Source organism: Drosophila navojoa, chromosome 4 (assembly GCF_054131105.1).
Source record: "Drosophila navojoa isolate 15081-1374.11 chromosome 4, UAZ_NAV_1.0, whole genome shotgun sequence".
Taxonomy (NCBI): Eukaryota; Metazoa; Arthropoda; class Insecta; order Diptera; family Drosophilidae; genus Drosophila; species Drosophila navojoa.
In genome coordinates, this window is record NC_142892.1 from 11,733,157 (window position 1) to 11,750,439 (window position 17,283).

The following is a 17,283-nucleotide window of genomic DNA, read 5'->3' on the forward strand; positions in this document are numbered from 1 at the left end:
AATTTCGAAACTGTAAATAAAGCAAGTGGAAACTTGCAAAAAGTTTATGAAGCCAGTCAGCCAGCTTAGCACAGAGAGCTCAGACACAGATGTGCAACAGACTTCATATGTTACTTCCTTGTGCAAACACACGCACACACACGCACACACACACACACATACTTACACATGGTCTCTTTCAGTCTCGCACTCAGCTATCCATATCCATGTGCACACATAACTCATCATATGGCAGAGACGCATGCAAAGTCATTACTCAAGCAAAAAGTCGTTAAGAGTGAAAGAAATCAATTCAAGAGTGAAGGTTAAGTGAAAAACTTTTGCCATTAAAACTGACAAGGTGAGAGAGAGAGAGCCAGGATGCGACGACTGTGGGCAAAGTAAGCTGCCTGTCTAATGGCTGTCAGCAGCGTAGGCAGGTGAGAAATGTGCCTCGGGTCAATAGACTATGCGGCAAAGGAGTAACTGAAACTCACAAATTCAGGCTAAGCACATAAATCACATTTGTTGCATACTTCAGCTAACTTTACGCAGACCAGACCAAGGTGTATACTTAACACAATTTTAAGTTCAATTTCTTCAGAAACAATTGTCTGCAAGACGGCAGCCCTTGAGCAGATTCCATTGTAGGTCTCACGCGTGTAACCCAATTTCCTTGCCAACTTTTCGACTGCAGTTGGGCGATGGAAGAATATGTAAACGACGGGCAAAGCCAACACTGAGCACCGCAGGACATTCATTCGAATAGCTCACATATTTCCTACGGAAGTATTTCAGTTCAAAATCGTTTCATAAATCCCCTGCATGCATGCCATAGTTAATTGAAGGAGAACTTTGAAATGCTACTTGGAAAAATATCTTACATATATTCCGAAGCAAGAAATATTTATTTAAATTAAATCTGAAATGCTAATTTATTGATTGGATATTTTTAGTACCCAAAGAAATGCTTTAGTTGCTTACAGAAAGTGTTTATTTTATATATGTGATTCTTTATTTGTATTAAAGTATTCTCTCCTGCTGCATTTAATTTACGTTTATAAATAGCATTTCAGAATTTATTGTGCTTACTTATTCGCTCTCAACGGCCATTAAATATGATTTAAAGTGCACTCAAATGGACTTTAACAAAAGCAAAGCAACAACAATTAAGGCAGTGACTAGGAGTTACCCTGTAAACACTGATAATCAAACTCTGCAGCTGAACCACTTTTGATAATGACATTTATATGTATATATAACGAAATTCAACTATACTCCTGCATTAACCACTTTTCCATCTCTTTCGCTCTACCACTTGAGCCCTTTCTGCATCATTTACTAATTATTACAGAGTATTTGGAAAGGTGGAAATGATGACAAAGCTGGACATGCTTTTAAATCGATTGCATTTATCGATTTTCATGCCTAATGCCAGTTCAAGCATTATTTGAAAGCAAGCGCAATTTGTTGTAGTTAGTGAGCGAGCGCTATGCGGGCATTGCTTAAAGCACAGGACATGGACGGCCAACTGACTGCTATCTGGCCAAGCTGCGGAAAATCCTTGCACTTGCCAGCAAACGGAAGCCCGCAACAACAACAACAACAACAGCAACAACAAGAAGAAGGGGCAAGTCATCAATAACAGAGGCAACAACCGGTAGCAGGAACTTTAAACAGAGCACAAACAACGTCCAGTCAGCTAGTCAGGCAGCCAGGCAGCCAGGCAGCCAGGCAGACAGCGCCAGTCTCTCCACGTACTTATCAGATTAAGATAGAAACACATGATCAGGAGCCAACCGCGCCAGCCCAGCACCAGCTTCTAAATTTGTGGCTGCACCAGGAGCAGGAGCAGGAGGTGCCACATCCGCTGTTGGCCCGCCGTTGTTTACGGCAGTTGCGCACACTAAATGGCCCTGCGGTCGCCTACCCCAGCTGCCCCGCCCCCTGGCCCTCCACAGCCTAAGCGCGTCTGATGCGTTCTGCGGCTGCCTAATGAACGGCGACATTAAATAAAATGTCGGTCAATTGTCGTTGCGGCTTATCAGCGCTAGACAAGACGCCGCATCCGTGGCGCTCATCTGGCACGTTGCGTGGTGGGTAATTGATTTTCCGAATGGCGACATCGACGCTTTTCACTTTCTTCTCGAAGTCGATGCCCCAGTAACGCTGCAACTGCAACTAAACTGCAACGTATTGTTTGTCTAATGCACATCTGACAGTCGTTGGCCATGGCATGCCTTAAGGCTGCGCCAGTTCCATAAACATCAGCGAAAGACTGCAATTGACACGCGAACAGACAGACAGACGAAGCGACAGCTGTGGAATGTGCATGCTGTATTGGAAAATAATTCAAAGCGACGCGCACATTAAATATTAACAATTTAATCTAGTCGATGGCAGTCACTGTGTGTGTGTGAGTGTGTGTGTGTGTGCAGCTTAACAGCTCTAAAAATATATAAAAACAGCAACATGAGTATATACAATCTAGACTGACAGACTTTTGTGCTGCACTCCCCCCTCCGTCCAGAAAGCCGCGTCGTGTGCCGCATGTTAAACAGTCTTGCAGTGCGCACAAAACTTGGCAATTGAAAAGTAAAACAAGCTAAGACATAAAACTTGCCAGCAAGTTGTCGAGCCGTAGAGCTATGCCCGCACAGCACGCAAAGCCTTAGACTATAAATTCCCATGCCAAGCCAACACACACACACTCACACTTAGACACACTCCCGCACAAAATAATTATATGGCTAAAAAGCGTGAGGCCAGACCGCGACCACAAATAAAATCAACATGAAACGCCCCGAACTTTGCAAAATATGAGTCATTAATATTCACGCCCACGTTAAAAGCACATAAATAGGCGTGGCACACCAAACTGACCCGGTACAAAGAGAGGCAGCCACGGCGGCAGCCGGCGATAGGTGCAGCGCTTTGTGCTCCACATCCGGACACCGTCTGAAATTAGACCACAAAATATGGCCACAGCTCCCAACTAAATCAGCCAAAAGCAATGAGACAGCCGAGCAAGTGTTGCAGCTGGACACGCCCACAGCAATTGCACTGCAAACTGGGCGAAGCATCAGCATAATTGAATAAGTTTGTACAAAATACTAGTTTAACCTCTGCCCGCCAACCCTTGAGAGACCCCTACGATTAAGGTAGGCAGCGAGAGGCAATTTCACTTGGATTTATTATATACACAAAAAGTGTAAAATCTGGGAGAGTGACTTTGGTTCTATTCGTTCTACTCTTCTGTTGTTCTCTGTTGAGCCTCCTTGGTTGAACTATGAACGAACATTGTTTAGATAGCGATACGATTGACGTTCGCAAGAGAAGAGTCGGTAAGTAAACTCAATTACATATGGACACACATAATTGACGTATGCAACTGATGTGCTCAGCCACATACCAATACATATACAAACGAGTCTTTCAAGGGAACTTATTGGCAGACATCAAGAATGGCTACACGAACATTAAATATATAAAAAATAAAATCATTGCCAACAAGTAAATAGAATTTAAAGTATAGTATTATTTTAATTGAAATAAGCGTTATATGTATATTTTTTATTGCTATACGAGCTATAGGAACTCTTCGAGCTTAACTTGCAGTGTTTAACTCAATTTCACTGACCCAAGGCCATAAATTTTGAGTGCGCTGACCATAAGAAGCTGCAGCTAGATTCGATGCCAGTGCAAAGGGTCGACAGTAACTCAAGTGTTGTGTGCTTGTGACATGCTTTTCCAACACATATTTTATAGATTGTGCAATAAAATTTCCATTGCTCTGCGGTCCGTTGGCAAATAAAACAAAAGTTTCGCATATTTAATGGTAGATCGCTGAGCGCTGGTCCTTCACACACTCTTCAAGCGCCACTCAAATATTAAATATTTACCACACTTGCCCGCATTTGCATTCATATTCAAATAACACTCACTTTTCCATGCAAAATAACTAACAGCTGCTCATGGCTATGTTAATGTGTGGGTAGCTGGCTCTCTCTCTCTCTCTCCCTTTTTGTTTGTGTGTGTGTGTGTGCTTTGTCATGCATATACCACACATCATGAGCTTAAATATTGTGCAATATGTTCGACTGAGATTTGCCATTGATTAAATTGCTTTTTGTCTGGCTCTACAAATGTTTGCTGGATTCACAAATTTTAAGCTTCAATTTTCACATTACCGTAATGGAAACCTCATCAAACCATTTCCAATCACATTATTTGCTAATTGACCAACATTTTTCTAGCTTGATGAATTATAGATAATAATTATATAAACAAATGCATGTTTATGTATAGCACTCAATTTCTATAGGCAATTGGATGAGAGTCATTAGATTATACCCTGTAGATAGCGAATTGGTAAATTGTTTCAGCTTTGCATATCTTTTGTATCTGTCTTTCACTTCAAACTCCTTGCAAACTGCCTCTGGGGAATATCTAGCAAAGTGCCTTGAAACCCATTTCAACACTTAAGAAATTCTCTAGCTGAGGACAATCCCACAACAAGGCACACGAGCGACTACACTCAATTACAAATACATGTATATATATGTGTGTGTGTGTTAAGTGAAACACAAATTAGTTAACGCTAGCTCATAGTCCCCTAAAAAAAATACCAACACGTCACAGCAGCTCACCGAAATCTAAGCAGGATTTGATTTTGTTTGCTTAACTCAATGAGATGGCGATATTCTGCGGTGCAAATATTTTCACAGGGGGTGGCATCAGGGAACAGCATCATATTACACATCTATCACTACCCACACACACATTGTTGTTGTTGTTGTGTGTTTCCGTAACGTCAATTGGCGGCGTCGACAAGCAGCAAAAAATATGCCACAAAAATGCGAAGCGGATGTGAGTTATGTGTAGGAAGCAGCCAAATCGAATCGTTTCCCACAGCCCGACTACTACTCATGCTACTCATGTATGTGTGTGTGTGTGTGTGTGTGTATGCTTGTGTTGAAATGACAACAACAAATAACACAAATAAACACGATTAGAGTGAAATTGTTTGGCAATAATGTTAACTTAATGCGTTATATTTGTCGCACTTCAGACCGATAAACACGCACTCAATTGTGCCCCGAGCGAGAGGCGAAAGATTTGTATTACTTATTGCTAACACAAGTGGTAAACATGCTCAATTGTCTTTTCTTTATTGAGCGAGCATGTTAGCGCCACGTTAACTGCGGGCCAGCGCAACAAGTTGTGCTGTATCGTTTAGCCACTTAATAGATAAACCCGCTAATGAGCTCACAAACAGCGCCCAAGTTCTTCTGCGCTTCTGCGCTTCTGTGGCAGTACGTACACACAGAGAGGGAGAGAGAGAGACAGAGAGAGATACTGAGAAGCTGAGCACGCCTAAAGGAATTGGTTTTTATGAGGGTTAAGCTCTGCTGACTGGCAGCGCGAAAGCCAAACAAATTTAATTAGTTTGTTTTTATGGGCTCGATTACGGAGCTTGAGTTGCAAATCTGAAAATCTGTACCAGATTTTGGCAATCATTTGGCAGCTTAGCTATCGTGACGTATACGCACCTTGGCCTGACGCTCAAGTGCTTGGACTTTGTGGGCGGGCATAACTTTATAATTTCATCAAATTCACATTCCAAATTGCGTGCATAATTTTATTATTTTGAAAGCACTTGAACGAACTTTATCTAAACATGCAGACACTCGACACGACTATCCCGGACTCCCTCTCCCTCTCGCACTCTCTCAAAGTCTCTCAGCAGAACCCTTGTAGAATTTTGAGGCTTTGGCCAAAAACTTGTTTCAAACAGCAATTAAAATAAATTACATTTTGCGATTTTAATTGCGTCTAATTGCAGGTAAAAGCCAGCAAATAAGTTCGCATACAAAAGTTCACAATTTTAGTCGCGCTGTTGTGGATGCGAAGCGATGCGATGCGATGTGATGTGAGGCTATGTTATTTTCGATGGGCGTGCTTGTGGGCGTGGCTGATGCTGGTGCGGGTGCGGGTACGGGTGCTGGGTGCAAATTAATTTTGTCAGTTGTCAGTTATGAGTAGAGTACAAAAACTTTTGACAGCACTCAAAAATGGACATGCACACGAAATGATAATACAAATGGACAATAAATGTACGCGCTGCGTATACGTAATTTTCATCGTGCAACTTTTATGAGTGACAATTTGAACAGTTTTTCTGCAATTTGCGTTGATTGCAGTCGAGTGCATGTGTGAGTGTGTGTGTATGCGTATGTGTGTGTGTAGAAACTATAGAAAACATTATTGAAACTACAATCGTTAAGCAATGATTGCTGAACATTATATTCAAAATATGAAATTAAAAATTATGAAACAAAAACAAATATTTTTCATGAAAGCTAACACAATTGCTGCCGGCTAAAGATATTTTTAATTAAAATTTATATCAACTAGAATTGATGCAAAAATAATTTAACTTTTTCACATCACATCTTCAATTTTATTTGCTTAGCTGCCTCGCTTATTAAATAAATTTCACACAAATTAAGCATGTTTGCTTCTTGTCGATTATTTGCTTAGGCAAATTGAGTTTTCACGGTCTGACATGTTCGTTGAATTTGAAAACATTTGCGAGTCTCGTGTCTGTGGCACGTAAACTGATACATGTCATGAAATATTCAAATGCCAAAAACAATTCCTCCCATTTCACCTAAATCCCTGTGCAGCTCAAGTGAAATTTAAGTCACATCGAAATGACGATAGACACTGGTTCTTTAAAGCCTTAAGACCAGCTTCGTTTATCCTAATTGGACCCAATTTAAGCAATTTATATAGAAGCCTGAAAATTGAAAGAATTCTGCGAATCAGCTAAACAAATTTTAAGTAAATTCATTTTGTAAGCTGCAATTGAAATGAGTGTAATTCCGAACTGCATTAAAGCATTTTTCAGCGCTGCTAAAAAACTTTATATAACCTCCTCATCCAAAAAGTATTTCCTGCACTTTTGCGGATCCCGGGAAAAAGCAAATGGCAACTGTCTGAAAAATGATAATTCCATTTCATTTGCCACTATTATGTTTGGACATTTGCAAAGCAATCCTCCACAGGATAAACGATTTGCAATCACCTGAGTAAGTGCCGGCACATAAACCAAGCCATTGAATTGTCTCTACACACACCGAATGCCCAGCCAAATGGCCGTCCATTCGGTCGCTGGCGTCCGGTTTGAGAAATTTTCCAACATTTGTATGCTCCACTTGAGGGCGCCGCGAGTCTGTATGCCCATTATAAACTCCAAGCGCTGAGCACTGAGCACCGAGCGCAATCGGAAAACAATGGAAACGCTGCAGCGTTGAGTATCTTTTGAATTGCTCATACGCCCGCCCTGTGTGTGCCAGAGCTAAACGCTGGCAGCTACAGCGCTCCACGACTGCATTGAATGAATTATAAATTGAAGTAAATATATTTGCGGTTGGGATTACCTCGGGCTGAGAGCTATGGAAAATTTTCGATTGCGCGCTTAGTCACGTTTCGCTCTGCGCGGAAATAAGTTGAGCATCAATTGTGAAAAACGATTTGATACCTGAGACGATAGTTGTATCAATAGTAGTGGGATTATATAGTTAAGCTTTACTTTGATCGACTTTTATATTTTAATTTTTAGCTTTAAGATGAACTTGTAAAACAATTATTCGAGCTTATTGTAATGCCTCAGCCACAAAGTGCAATGCATTCCACTTGCACTTGCTGAAGCCAAGTTTATGGCTTATTTGTTATAGTCGAAAAATAACACAGAAATGTTGCTTGCTTTTGTTGGCTTTTGTGGCGCTGACTCGGATGATGCTACTGTTATCCTTTGGCCGCTTGCTCATCATGTTTTCCAGTGCCATGAACAAAACTGCGCGGCACTAAAAACAAAACGCAAAAATATGCAGCGGAAAAAACACTTAAATTTACATAATTTCCGCTTCACGTACGACTCCAGCGGTTCCGTCCCTTCGGGCGCTGTAAAAGGCCGCTGGCAGGAGGCGGCAAGGGGTTAGCTGCTTTCAGTGCTTTTAGCTTTTAAAGTGCTGCATGTGGCAGGTGCTAGCTAGTTTTCGGAAAAAAAAGGGAAAGAATTTCAATGACTGCCCTTTGGCCTGCATATTAACAGGTGACTAAAGACCAGCGGCCTCAATGGATCGTCAGCAGCTGTTGCACGTTGCACGTTGCGTATGCGCGATGTGCCACTAGCTAGAACTAAACAGAGCTCCTTTGGCAAATATTTACAAATGTGTCAAGTGCAATGCAAACTCCACAGGCTGCGACTGTACTCGGAAAGCAAAAAGAAAGCAGGACAACTTTATGCAGCAGCACGAGCCGCAGTCAAGAGTCAAGAGCGGCGGGGACACTGGCGCACTGGGTGACATTTGCATGCAAATGTTGTTGCAGCCTGCAAGTGGCAGGCATTGGGCCAGGCCAACTGACAGCCATATCAAACAGCGAGCAGAGTCGTGCGCCCCGGCGGGCTGTCTAATGAACTTGTTTGGTAGCTAATGAGATAAGCATGCAAATTGTGGGCGTGGACGTAGGAGGGGAGTGAATAAAAATGAAAGGGACGAGCTGCCAGCGGAGGACGACTCAATTAACTCACAGTTCCGAGTACCGGAAATTGAGAATGTTTCATTCTTTTTTCCGTTTTTCGTTCTTTTCTCCCCCTTACTCTCTGTTGTTTTGAAAGGGTAAACCAGCTGATTAGCTAAATTATAAAGGAGTCCCTTAATAGCTTGTCTATGACAGATCATTTGCAGCGCAGAGCAAAGCAGAGCTTGATGTGAATTAACTGGACAGCGATGAGCGCTGGGAGCAGAGAGTGAATTAAAGTAAATTCTTGAATGGGAGCTCTTAAAGCAGACTCGGTTTTTATAGCTATGCCATGTACATTGAAAGACTGCTGCGCCTCCCGAAAATTGTGGAATTCAAAACAATGTCCTTTCGCTCTTAGCTAAACAACAATGCGCATGCATATAAACTTTTCATGACTTTTGACTCAATTTTCTGCATAGTTTCAGTTCAGTTCAGTTTAGGCAAAAACTTTTATTATATCTGTATTATCTGCCATAGTTTTTCGACTGCGCAAAACTTTTGCACTACTGTTGTTCAACAGCATGGATATATATGTACACATGCATGTGTATATGTCTGTGCGCATAAATAAACTAATTTTTAGAGGAACTTATCTTGCAGGTAATTAATTGAATTGCATTTATGGCATTTAATTATCAACGTAATCAGCAGAAAACGCAACTCGAAGGAAATCTGTTCCCTGCCCTTCCATTTTATATGACAATTTGGAATTAAGCACGCATTTAAAGCTGATTCGCATGGCATGCTCCGAGCACATAAGCAACGCCAGCCATTAATACGTAAGTGAAAACGTAATTAAGCACATTTGTTGACAGCACAGAGATTAAATTATAAACCCAAGTGCCACAAAATCTAACCTCATGAGCTCCAAGTTTTATGACGTGTTGCTTTTAATTGCTGGAGTCATGCAATAAATACAGAAAGTGTAGGAAAGTATTTTGGGCTTAAAGTCGTATTCGGCTTTAAGCAAATTCCTTCTCTTTTACTACATTTTGTCGCACTATGTGGAGAAAAGAATGCCAGCGCTGGAATTGTATAACAAAGTGGCCCGACAACATTGCGTATGGGTAATCTTACACTCGTTTCCCTTCGCACATAAACATGTAAACACATTGCGTTATTTCTTTCAACATTTGCCAGCTTCGTTTCTTCGTTTTTTTTTTTTTTTATGACAAGCAAATGCATGCAAATCTCGAATTTTACAAACGATAAACGCCTTGAGGCAAGCTGCTGCCTTGGGGAGAACTAAGCATAGATTCTATACCAACACACAGAGAGACGGCTATTGCCACATGGCACATACAATTTATGCCACTTGCTCAAGGTCTGCGTGTGTGTGTGTGTGTGTGTGTGAGCGGCGCAAATCCTGCTAATGCTCAAATGCGTACGTACACGTATTTTATGCCCATTTCTCTTCTCTGGCATAGCAAGTTCGTTTTCCTATATACAAATCAAATTTAAAGCAAACAGTGTTGCATAAAAGTATCTCTACCTTTTAAATCGCATACACATATACATATGTGTGTTTATATACATATGTAGAGTAACACTCTGAGCAACTTTTCCTTATTTATAAGCATACTTAATTATAATCAAATATTCCATCATGCTAAAAGTTTGTCGAAACTTTAGTTTGATACAATTTATTTCAGTTAAGACCTAGGCGTGCTAGCCCCCTTTTGAGACCATACAATTAGCGACTTAAAAAATTGTTGTTGGCCAGCTGTTTGCAAATATGTGAACTCATTTAGTACCTAATATACCACTAATGCCCTAACCACAAACGTTTCGGTAGCCCAAGCCCTAAGCTTCGCCATCTCCCTTCGCATTCAAGACGAATTCAGGATATATTACGTTATTCAACACAGTGAGCGACACGAGTTGCCGCAGTGAAACATCTGTTGTCCTTCAAGCAGCTATGTGTCTTGGTGTTTAGCTGTTGTTGTTGCTGCTGCTGCTGCTTGCAAAAAGGATAAGAAACATGGGCCCCCGGGGGTTAGCCCCAGCAACAGCTGCATTTGAAATGAAAAGCATTTGTTTCTGACACAACTCGTCTTCGCCTTGTTTATTCGTACATTTCTGCTACTGCTGCTGCTGCTGCTGGAGCAGTCCATTGAGATAGCTCGCTCCAATGCGCTTCACTCATTATGTTGATTATCCCAAGCGGCCAGCTCAAGGATTCGTCAAAAACTAAGAATAAAATATGAATTGAAATAAATGCGCTTACCGCTCGGCCTGCCTCCACATCTCGCTGCCGACATACATACATATTTTTCTGTCTCAAATTTCATTAGAATCGTTATAAATTCTGTAGCAAACAGAGAAGAGGAAAAAATGAAAACCGCACCATTAACCCTTCTTTGCGGTGGCTTAACCCAAGCTGTGTACCATTTTTTTGTTATGCTATCCTATGCTGTGCTGTACCGTGACCTTACTGTCGTCCACTGAAATTTATGGCCACCTCTTTTGGGGTACATCTAATGCAATTTCATATGTCTGGCATTTCCATTACTATCGCATATTGTCAAAGCGACGGCAAACCTTCGACTCGGGCAATTGATGAGCCAAAAAGCCAACGAGCATGAAATGAAGCCAACTCCGGACTTCCCTCTATCTGTGGCTAATGTGATAAATCAATTTTATGTGAAAATCACAGAGCATAAATTTATTTAACTAGCACATAAGTCATGCGGTCCCAGCCGCATTTGTTTCGTGCGGGGCGAGCGACTGGACGAGCGACTGGGCGAGAGACAAATAGTTAACTATTTTGGCTCAGACTCTTAAAGCCACAACAATTGTAATTCACTAACTGAAATCTCATCTCAGCTGTGGCCGTAGATGCAGCTGTAGCTGATTTGTCTCACACATTGACCAGCAAATGGAGCAGATAGTCAAACGTTTTGGGTCATGTGACATTCACGTCGTGCCCTTTATGACAGGCTAACACTGGCGCTTTGGTGTGTGGACGCCTGGGAAATCAAAGGACATGACGCCGCCAATCAGTTGACCTAGCCCGCAAATCAAGCGACTCAAGTTGCCCAAAAACCGATTAAGCCACAAAGGGCAACACATAAGCCCCCACGGCAGGCCATGCACAGGTTGCCAACTGGCCATAAAGCATGTTGTGACAATTTGCGAAGAGAAATGCGTGACTAATTGCTTGGGAAACTAAGTTGAGCTAAGAGAATATATTAAGCAAAACAACAGAAAAGTTGTCTTAATATTCTTTATTGAATTTAACTAACGTTGTCTAGCTGCTATTTAAGCAATTTCTATTTTGTTGGCCAACGCTTGAATCGCATTAAAAATTCATTTAGATTTTTCACCTTTTATCTTTGTATGCACAATGAACTGAATTAAAATAATCCGCGGCCAAGTGACTGTGAAGCGGGTATTTGATAATTTTATTTTTCTATTACACTTTTTTTTTTTTTTTTGTCGTTGTCCTGTTGCCCTAGCTGGTGTGACGGCGGCTTCATTTGAATAACTGAATTGTTTAAGTGAGCGCCGTGTGACGAATGGACTTGGGCAGAGCTGCTCAGGTTCACTTGGCATTTATCTGCTCGAGTTGGAATGCGCGCAGACTTTTAATTAAATTTAATTACAAATGCCAACAGCGAGAGATGGCGCAGAACTTGACTTTGATAAAGCCATTTGCAGTAATTTGCATATTTGATGCGTATTTCAAACATGGAGGTTTCAATTGACAACTCGCCAGCTTTGGGCCAAGTAACTCCGCACTCTAACTCAGCTGGCCTACCTTCAGGTGGCAGCCATCACTTGAGGCTTCTGCATTTCGATGTAACATTTGTAAGATATTGCTGCATACTTTGCGGCGCCCACTCAAACAGATACTCGATGCGACCTTTATAGCATGTGTCGCACTCCAGTCACGTTCACCAACTGCTGGCAGCATCAGCAAATGTTAAGCTCAAGATTTATTGAGCTACTTAAGCTGCCGTTGATGATGCTCTTTCTTGCCGTACGTTACTCTGCTCGTAAGCGATTCCAGCCACTCAGACGCCCACGCGTTGCTCATACGTCGCGGCGAATATTTTATAGGAATTAAAGATATCGCGGCGACGCATAATGCCATCATAATTTCTAGCAAACAAAACCAAATAGAAATATCGTTGAAAACTTACATATTCCTTGAACACATTAGAGCAGACCTTAGCAGCAAGCTTCTCATAAATAATACATGAGCATAACGTATATACATACATACATATGTATATGTATGGTTTTTTTATGTTGCATATTAAAAACAACACAAAAGTTGAAAACATGAAACATACAAAACGTACAAGCCATAAATAATGTGTTCAGCTCAGAAAAAAATAAAAATAAAAATAAAACTGCTCCGTGCTGAAATGTTTTAAAATGAGCTTAAGGTACGGTTCGAGTTCCTTAAGCACAGCTCAATATTATGGCCGACATGTGCAGCCGGTGCCACCGTCGAAGGTCACATAAATGTGGCTAATGCGTTTGATATGCAAATAAAAGTCAAACGCTTATCATTTTGATGACCTGGCTCAATGTTAACTGTTGTCGAGCACACGGCGTATGCGCAATATCAAACACATGCCCCCAACGTTTTATGCCCAGCAATGGGATGAGCACACAGCCAAGGTCCACTTGCTCTACTACAATTTACAATTGAATTGAACTGTGTTGCAAAGTGTCCAACGTAAATGTGTTGCACATACTATGGCTTGGCCTCAAGCTAAAATTTGAATTGTCAAAAATATAACGAGGTATTTCGCCTGCTGCCCCCTTCCCGCTGCCTGCTGCCCGAGCTGCTCCAATCGTGGAACTCATCTCTCAGTTCGTTGGCCCGTTGTCTCGTTGCGCTGACATAAACTGCATTGAAATGTCATAAAAATTGAAACACGTCTCTCTCTCTCTCTCTCTCGCTCTGTCTGCCAGTTGCCAGTTACCATCTGCAGCAAGGATTGGATTCGTTCCACTGCCTCCTGTATACTATGTCCTGCTCCTGTCTGACTTTGAATGGCAGTTGGCTTGCACTGTCGCATAATGTTGTTGCTGCTGTTGTTGTTGTCGGTTTTGGGCTGCTGCTTTGCATACAAATAACGGTAATCTTTAGCTCGCCCCGCCAGTTGGCCCTAGTCGCTGGTCGCTGCGATTGCCCGCTTTCCTGCTGCGCTCGGCATTTACCCCATTTCGCTGATGTTGCGCTTTTGCACTTTACACGTGGCCACTGGTCAATGGCACAGGGGCGTGGCACCAAAACATGTGTGGGGGCGTCAGTTGGATGCTGCTTGGGATGGGACTAGTTGCGAGGCTATTATGAAAATTTATTGTTTTACGTGCGAATAATTCTGGGCATTTTTGAATAGGTTTTGAGTCGAGCCGAACAACTGAGCTGAATTAGTTGGCATTGGTGTGCATACGTACAAAACTCTTTAATCCGCTGTCAGAAAATGCAGCTGCGTCTTTAACAAAGCGCCCCTGACATTTGCACAATAATTTTCAATTAATTACATAAGCCGCATACAAATCGCATGCATCACAGCCCACACCCTGGGCTGGCCATCAGTTGCAGAGGTCAGCCGTTCAAAGCATTTGAGTATGTTGGACTGCACACACACACGCACAGAGAGAGAGGCTTCCGCACTTGATTGTATGGCTGTTGCCTAACCAATCGATTTACATTTAATTGTGGCATCAACTATCCAATGCTGTGTTTGAAATTATTGTTCGGATGCATTGCTTTATTGTGCTGATGTCCTTGCATCTGTTTTACAGACTGCACACAATAATAATGGCCATGTCATATAGCACACTCCACACACGGCTGTGCGAGCAGAGTAGAGTATGTATTTATTAGTTAAACCCTCGACGGCAGCAGCAGCTTCATTTCAGCTTGTCTTTTGTTAACAAATGACAATGCAAATACACCGAGTGTTGTTTGGCTCGACTCGTATTATACAGTGATTACCATGGGGGCGTATACGTGTTAAATGCGTCTGACAAATATTTTAGCTTCAACAATATTTGCACAACACTGCCACTGCCTCTCGCTCTCCCCCTCACTCACTCCCGCACTCTATCTCTCTCTCTCACTCTCTCTGTGTAGCATTCTATGCTAACTTTTATATGTACGTGACAGTAAGAGCAACGTAATCGTAGCATTATAACAAACAGATTTCAGATTTCAGATTTCAGTTTATTTGAGTTGAGTTGAGTTTTTCTGCTTTTGTTTTTCATTTGCTATTCCCATTGGTCAGAGTTATTGTTGTTGTTGCTGGCGCTGCTGCTGCTGCTGCTGCTTTGTTACTACAGCGGCCGCCTTTTGTATTTGTCATATTTACGTATTTACCAAGTTGAATATTTGTATTCCCCCGAGTCGCATTACATTCGCAAAGTTTTTAGACACATTTATTGAGCTCCAAAGAGCCTGAGCCAGAGACCAGAGACCTGAGACCCGAGACCTTCAAGAACTAACAGCTGAGCGGCTTTTGTTTGCCGACTGAATATTTTAAAAGGCATTATAATAATCTTAATGCATAGGCAACCTTTAAACCATTTGGAGCACTGTGCGCCTCACATTTAAGGACAGAACTTATAATGGACCTTAAATAAATAAATTTACCTGCGTGTGTGTGGGTGTGTTTTTTTTAAGCAGACTTAAAGCTATTCACTCACAAACAGAAACTTCAAGTCTATTTATTTGATTTGAATCAAGGTCTACTTCCGGCACTAACTTCTTTGATCGAGGAGACATATAAATCGATAAGAAAATCCCTCTTACCTATATTTCACAAAGAGATTTAAGTCTCTCAATATACAGAACAGCTGCAAAGGCAGCCCCAGTTCATTTTACCGTCCCTCATTTGCCATCTCTATAAAGGGCCTCTCATCGACATCGAATCGAGGCTCTCTGCAATTCGAATTGCCGATAATTGCACTTAGTTGTTAAATTTTTGGCTGCCATTAAAACGAGTGCAGGGCCGAGTGCTGTGATTGATTGAATTTTAAGTGGATTACAATAATTCGCCTTTCATTTTCTATTTTTTCTTTTATCTGCATAGACAGAACAGAAGAGAAGTGTAAAGTGCGACAGAGATTGGGAATGAGAGAGGTAAATTAGTGCGCTTTGTGTCATTAAGTTTCGCTTCACTTGGGCACCATTTGCCGGCTGCAGCAATCAAGAGTACGCACTTAACAGTTTTCCACTCGACAACTGCAACTGGCCGCAAAACTCTGGCCGGGGAAAAGCGCTTTTCAATTTCGAACATTTTACGCAGCTCAGTTTTTGCTTTTAACCCCTTTTTGCCTTTGTGGACTTAACAAGAGTAGTCGTCGCAGTCGCAGCGCCTTTTCGTTATTTTAGGCAAAAAGGCCAAAAACAGTTTCAAAAAATGAGAAAAAAAAGAAAAACTTTTAAGCCCCAAACAGACTTGTGGTAGCCCAAAGTTAACATAAAATTCACACATATATATACAGATAAATATACACATATATAGATGGCAGGCACACCTTTAACAGAGAAAGTTCTGATTTAAATAATATCGAAGGCTTAGCCAAAGAAAACTTTTTCAATTTGTTTAATTCAACTGATTCCCATTCACTGCGCTCAGACATCATTTTCGTTCGCTCCAACATCTTCTCAGCATCGGCAGAGGCGGAAAGTCAAATTTCGATTGATTGATGGACAGCCACAGGTGTGTGTGCTGTACATAAACCTAACCTGCATGTGGCTATGATAAATTACTCCAATGGCCCACCACATCGCCCACATTTCATCTTTGCTATTGTATTGCATATCTGTCTTGTCACGCCCCGTACAGAGCTGTCAATAAGCAAATGGCCGCGATAAATCTCATGTGTAAATATCTTAACAACAATTTCCTCAACACACACACACACACATATGCAGCGAGTGGCTTTTGATTCAGCTTTAAATAAAATTCGTTGATATTAGTGACAGATTGTGTCGAACAGAGTGGCCAGTGAATTGTTGACAGGTTGCGGCCAGTTCTCTCTTGCTGACAATGATAATTGAATAGTTCTTTAGTCAACCACCATCTGTCCTCAGCTGTAAATGGTATAAATATGGTGCGTATACAGTATATATAATGCGGCGAACTAGAGCGTAAAATGCAACTACAGCATTGCACACGGAATGTATACTTAATCTTGTTTAAATTGCATTCACTCTGCTTATTGTAATGCAATTTTAATAAAATAAATGCCAAAGCTTTGTTGTCTTTGGCTTGAATGCCCTGCTAGGAAGTTTTTTTTATGCTCTCTCTCTCTTTCTCCCTCTTTCTCTCTCACTCTTTTGATTTCAAAGTGAAAAGAGTGCCCGTCTGGCTGTATTGAAGCCATAAGTCCATTGAGGGCGTGTCAAAGGGAAAATAAATATATTTTGAACAATATAAATACTGATGAAGCTATTTAAAGGGTATACTAGAGTATTCAGTAGAATATTAACAATGTCACGGCAAGTGCGAATGGGCCTTAGCTAATAATTTGGATGTTCTATATGGATTATGTTTTTCAGAGGTGTAACAAGTTATTGTTGAGACATAGATAGCTAATTGAAAGCTGAATAACTGCTTTGTCTGTAAGAGAATTAATGGAAAATAATCAATGTAACTTACGCTCATCATGTTCCCCCTATAAAATCACTTCTGAATCGAAGTTGGAGTCAGTCAGCCTTGATTTTCCTATTTATTGGCAGAG